Source organism: Pinus tabuliformis, chromosome 7 (assembly GCF_031772625.1).
Source record: "Pinus tabuliformis cultivar Carrire ecotype Pingquan chromosome 7, CPIR1, whole genome shotgun sequence".
Lineage (NCBI taxonomy): Eukaryota > Viridiplantae > Streptophyta > Pinopsida > Pinales > Pinaceae > Pinus > Pinus tabuliformis.
Genome location: NC_142293.1, coordinates 749519751 through 749526786, shown reverse-complemented (window position 1 = coordinate 749526786; position 7036 = coordinate 749519751).

Genomic DNA, 7036 nt, shown 5'->3' with positions numbered 1-7036 from the left:
CTCTTTCTTGGTTGGAAACAATCATAAATGTATCCATATCGCAATGTATCAACTTCGGGAGAAGGGTAATATAATTTGTGAGACTAAGATATTCATAGTGTAATTTTTCATCTCTGGTGTTGCTCCGCTGCTAAGAGGCCTAGACAAGACCTCGACAGAGTCACTTCAGGAACACAAGTGTTGCTTTGCTTCTAGTGAGGCTAGATAATACCCTGACGAAGTTACTTTCTTCATCTCTTTGTGCACAAAGGCTTTATCTTTCTTCACCCTTTACTTATTTGTTTTTATAGGATTGTGCTTCGACACTTATTTATTTCATGGGGTGGAAGAGGGATCCTGACTTATTGAGAGAAGAAGAGGTTGTTCCTTCTAAGAAGCATATATAAAACTACTGATATGAGTTTTCTCGTTTATATTTTTCCCCTTTTCCTTATCTACTTGATTGGATAAGCATGGAAAACACCAGAACATAAATAACCGAGCAAAGAAACAAGGCTCCTAAAATAGATATGGGTATCATGGTTTCACACAAATCTCTCCTTATGAAAGGATTGTATTTTCCATCAAAACATCATCGAACAAAAAGGTATGAACCAAGACAAAGAAGAAGGACTAAAGGTTAGCCAAATGTTGTTGTGTCACAATACCCTTTGTTATTTTTCCACATTGTATTTTGAGCCGAAGGAAACATCCTTCATGCAAAGTATTATTAAAAAAGACATGAAATAAGAGACAAGACATAAAAAAGGAAACAAAATCGAGGAAAAAGTAAATGGAGGCTAACTGAAAACAGGATGCAAGATGAAAGTAAGAAAACACAAGAAAGATTTTTTAGAGTAAGTGCAAGAAGAGTGTGCTAGGGAGACTGGTATGCAGCTAGACCTACTCCTAACCTAACCAGCTAGAAGGTCAAGTGTAATAGAATTTCTAATGTAGCCACTGTAACTTTTCCTGACTTGCATACACAAAGATACAAGCAATTAAAACATATAGAAAACAATGTGCGATATAAAAAATAAGAGCGTGAATAATTAGCACAATGAATTGAAGGACTTGCTTATCAGTAGAAAGATATGTCATAACCACTATTTCTAACTAGCTCGCACTCTTACCTTTTCAATGAAAACCATAATTAACCAAACCTTGAAATCGTCTTGTGAATGTATCCTCATCTATACTATCCTCCTTAGCAAGCATGAGAAAAGGTTGAAACTAGTTATTTGCGATGAATATTTCCAAGTAAGATTGCTCCAACCATTCAATGATTTGATCATGAAATTCGAAAACATCCTCTTGAGAACCTTGAAATCCTTGAAAAGATGGATTTTCAATTAAAAGTGCGGGAACAGGATTGTTATAGGACAAATTGACCTCCTAATAAACTTAGAGGAGAAGGACAAGATGACTGAAAGATTGACCACAGTTGCAGGCCCAGAATCCACACTAACGCTCTCTGTACACTGACAACCTGCTTTATAAATCTTGTTTACAAGCATAAAGGAGCGTTAGTCTACCTGCTAACTCATGTTGTTAGACCAGGGGGAGCATTAGTGAACTTTATTGATGCTCAATAAAGTTCACTAAATTTGTGCAAGAAAAGCAGGGAAACTCCAAAAATCAAGATATTTGGAGAAATTCTATTCTGGAAACAGAGGCAAATGGGAAAAAGCTGGTAAAAGAGGCAGGTTCATGGTTTTTACCCAAATGAACTACAGATAGAGTTGGGAAGCCCTAATTCGATTGCTATTTAAGCAACGAGAGGGCCATTGCACAAGGGTCAAAGCATTTAGAAGGATAATACATGGTGTTGTTGTGATATTGTCATATTCTTGAAGGAGCTAGCTGAAAGAAGGAGAGAGAGAGAGGAAGAAGGGATAAGGAAGGTTGATGCAATAGGGTTGTTGTAATCACTCTTCTATTCTGAATATAGGACTGCGGTTGTGTTCCACTACTCGAAGTGTCGATGATATTGTGCATTTATTTATCCATTTTGATGCTTGTTGTGTTGAGTAGATAAGTTACACATTTATACATGTTTGTTACGGATTCTTTCATTAATTGTTAGAAGTATATGCTGTGATTGGTTTGGTTCGTTCTTTTGTGCAGGAATCGTCTTGGAGTCGATCAGGAGGAGTTCTACTTACTGCACGGAGATCCCCAAGCGAATCTAGAAAGAACCAAAGGTGATCCTTTCTCCATATCCTGTCAATATATGTCAGATAGATGAAAATGTGTGTAACAGGTACCTTTTGTAGATAACCTTACGGTCTGTCGGAAGTCCCGGGAAGACTTTCAAGGGTAGTTTTCATCCCGTGCATTTTACCCCATAGCAAGGATGAGAGTCTTGCAAGGGAAAATGAATATGGTCGTGTTCAAAGGGCTTGCCAAGATAGTGAGGGCATGACATAACCATCAACAAGAGCTTAAGTGCCTCAACCACTTGACAAGTATTCGAATAGTGAGATGATAAACCATAGAGATTAAAGGATATAGGAAAACTGTCATCAGATAGGATGGTAAGAAAATGATAAGTTGAATGATAGTCATCTGAATCAGAATTATGATCAGAAGGACCAATCAAAGCAAAATATTTTGGATTATAAGGCAATAAGGATAGGTCAGCCTAAATAGTTTTGTAAATGATATGAATAATATAATCATGTTCCTTGTGTGATGAATGTAACAAACCATCTCCTTGTAATTGGTTACATACTACAGTAGCATCATAATCATCGAAAAAAGTAAAAGGAATGTTAATATAGAAAACCCATGAAACCATTCAGGATACAATGAGTGAAGAAGAATTTGATTCACCAGATAACTTTTGCATTCATTAGCACTCAAGGGGATTTCAGGGGCAATGAAGAAAAATATTTGCAAAATATCATTCACAAGAAAAACCAAGAGCTAACTATTCTAAAATGCAATTGATAGGCACGATTACTTTGGCCAAAGACATTATTTGAAATGATCAAATTCACAGTTCCATGCTTCCATGAGAGATAAACATTCCAAACCCGAGTTAAGTACAAGATCTTTGCATGGAGATGAGTCATCTGAAATAAAATATTGAATCTAATCAGAAATCAAATCTTGAAAGTTCGAAAGACTATATCCAAAATACCAAACATCTTTCAAGAAGAAAGTTACATCTAGTGAGACCATGGAAAGAAAATAATTTTACGAGAAAAACCAAATCTGACTTAGTTCGGGGATCATACTAGAGTCGCAAGATCCTAACATAACCATTAATGAAAGTTGAAATGCCTTGAATTCCTTATCAGTCCTGAAACTTTCTAGGATTGTAAAAACACATTCTGGAGATTGAATCAGATCATGCATGGTGTGAGGATAACTACATCCACTGATTTCAAGGAGACCACTACTAACCGCATGGTAGCCATATTTGATTGGATTTTACAACTTCTACAACCAGATTAATCAAGTTGAAAGATTATTCTGATCACAAATCTAAAGATCTATGAATCAGAGAAATTTCATTAGCAAACCAATGTGAAGATTTTTCCTCATGGAAAACTGAAAATGACAAGGAGTAGAGTGGATACTCAATGATTTTATTATTTCCTTTTTCATCATGGATAACCTCACTACCTTGTGTCAATTGAGAAGTTAAATCATCAGATGAAGAACTTGAAAATCATGGATTACCTTCATTTCTAGTAGATGCATAGAAAATGATAGAACACAAGGGATAGTGAGATGAAGAGGAAGTTTTCATAACAAAATATTCTTTGACTGAACTAGATTCTAGATCTAAATATTTCAAATCAAAATATTCTAGAAGAACCAAAATATTAGTTGGTGCACCTGGGCATTCATTATTTCATACATCAACAGAATCATCATCATCAAAATGATTGTTTCTCAAGACTATGAATCTAAACAAATTGATTTCATTTTATTCACTACCGAGATTAGCAAATTGAAAGTCATCCACGAATGAGGGAACAACATCTTGATATAGAGGTTTTAAAGGAGGGAATAGAGATAAAAAGTCTCTTCACCTTTCTTCTCCTCTACCCGTGTAACATGACCATCTTGTACTTTATCACAATTTTAACCAACAACTTGAAAATCAAGAGATTGTGAAGAGCTAGTTGGTGTAGAGGATTGATCAAACAGATCATGGTACAAAGAGTCATGACATGTAGATGATAGAGGATGAAAAATTTCCCTTGAAGAAGTAACACTTTCAGTGCAACCAAATTCAATATTTAGGTTAAGAGCGTTAATGTCATCTTGAGGAATGAAAGGATTAGTCTTCACCCTAATCTCCATGAACCATTCTAAGGTTTCCTCCATTAGATCTGAACCACGAGAGGTGGATGAAGGTTGAAGAGATGGATTGGTAATTTGATTTACAGATTTCCAAACTTCAGCATTAATTCATAGAGGCACCCCAACTGGTACTGGGAAAGGAGGAGGATAAGGAACAAAAGGAATAGTAGATTCCTCCTCTGAAACTAGAGGTGTCTCATGATTTACAAGAGTTGGGGGAGGAAAAACATCAGGAGCTTCAAATTCACCATGCAAAGAGATATGAACCAAAAGCTCAAAATTTTGTTTAAAGAAATTTGAATCTGTATCTTCTTCAAGAAATTCATAACAAAGGTGAAGGAATTGATCAGAGAAATCCTTAATTGGTTCATTAGGTTTCATTATTAGTTGATTAATTATTTTAAGAAAATTTAGGTAATCATACCTATTAGATGCTAAATGAAGCTCCTTGATGAGGTTCAAAAGAGTGAATGGAAGCGGGTGGTAGGGTATGACACCATTGGTTAACTCGACCTTCGAGTGTGAGTAAGAAAAGAATACAAGCCACATATTCATATTCATTTTGATAATATTCACAAAAATTAAGGAAAGATATGCATGCTCGGTAATCGATGTATCACCCTCACTGTCAAACTTAAGTTGAGGCAATTCATCAAATTGTTCCACATAGATGAAAAGTTTACTAGGAGATAGGTTAGAGAAACATTCTGAGATTAAAATTTTGGGATGAAACATTTCAGATAAAAGATTCAAAACAAACTCAATGGGCACAACTTTTCATTTGGCCCTCCTTCTAGCACCATTTTTTGGTAGTACTAGAAATCCGTCAACAAAGGGGGTCTCCTCGATGAACAGTCCCAATCAAACTTTGCACCGTTTGGTGTGGGAGCCCTTCTGGAAGTAAGGCTCCACTGCCATATGTTCTTAGAGATTTCCCTTGGCTACAATGATAAGGACAAGAGAGTAATGCACATGTAATTTTAGATGAACAAGCGAGTATTTCTTATGGAAAGTAAAACTGTAGAATGTATCAAAGCTCTTCTACCAAAGGGGGGAGAAAAGTGAGCCTTTAAAATAAGAGTAAGAGTACTAATCTAGTAAAGACACATGAGCATCTACATATGAATGAATCGTTGGACAACTAGAGAAATAGTTTACATAGAAGCAACTATTGTTAAAACACATACAACACACCTTCAACAAGATAAGTACTAAAGCCACCAAAATAGTTCAATTTCCTTAGTACATATGAAAACAACATACATCACAAACATTCAAAGAATAATCTTACAATATTTACGACATACGCATGAAAGTGTGCTAGCTCAATGAACTTCAAAATTAAAAAAAAGTTCCAAGGTACATAATCATAGTGAACACTACTAGCTCCAATAGTGGAGCGTTAGAGCAACCACTTGCTCCTCCAAAATAATTATATTCCTCTCTAATGCTGGTAGGAGGAGCCAAGGAAAAATGTCATTTGCATTAGCTATGAGGGTGTATATATAACAAATGGGATGACCATTCACCTTCCTTGTGACTCTTGGACTACCCTCATGACTATTTGAATCCTCTATGACTCTTTGACTCCTTCATGAATTTTCACATTCTATGGATGACTCTTGGACTTCCACTTTACATTACATTTCTCCAATATTAGATCTACATAATCCAAAAGTGATGACTCTTGACATGACATAATATGACACTAATGACATGGACTACATGATGTTATAGCACCATTTACCACCCTTGGTAGATTTGATGCTCTATGATATGGCCTAGGGCAACCCTTCCCTACCAGACTTGGTCCATTTTCTAAAAAACAATGTTTTAAATCCCATACATGATTTTTCCCTATATAAAGCACGCGTACACGCAGGTTAGCCTATACCAAACCCACGTATATTTGTTAAACATTAAAAAATATATAATCTCCCTTAATTTGGGCCGATTTTACGGGTTTGACCTGATACTGACCTACTATAGCCTGTGGCCCAACTATTTCCCAACTAAAAAAACTAATTTAGAGAAGTATAAATAAACCTCCATGGGAAGGCCTATAGGAGGAGAAAAGATTAAAAATTGATATTATAGTTTATTATATCCCTAATCAAGTATGAAGATATCCCTATGCCACCTACACTCCCAAGTCATATGAAAACCCTGTTTCCTTCTTGAGATGTCCATCATCCCTTCATGACATCCTTGTGTATACTTATGGAGGAGGATTGTTGAGGCCTGGGTGGGACAGATCTAGAAGACAGTTCCGCTTGGAGCCAACAGACGACTCAAGTTGTGGTTCTTCCATATTTTCTTTAGCTTACATTAATAAAGAGTTGTTGTCTTGTTCCTGATGATTATGGTTTTAACGCATTAATTTATGTCATGATTTGCTTATAAAATCTCACGTTAATGTTTATTTTCTTACATTCTTATATGATCTAACCCTTATATCATGAACATGCTTTCTATTACTAATGTTGTATATGTTTTTCTTGAATGAGTTATAGGTTTTAAGGCATTGGAGGAAGAAGATGGTTTGGACGACCCTACGGGAACGACCTCAAGCATAGGACCTCCGAGTAATACTTCTTCTTCCTACTACAATAGTTTAAGTATTAGAATTGCTTCTTTGTGTGTCTCTTTATGCTATATGCCCTCTACTCTGTTGGGGTTTTCAACCCAAGACCCTAGAGTGATTCTACCCAAAACACATGATGATGTGAAAATTCCA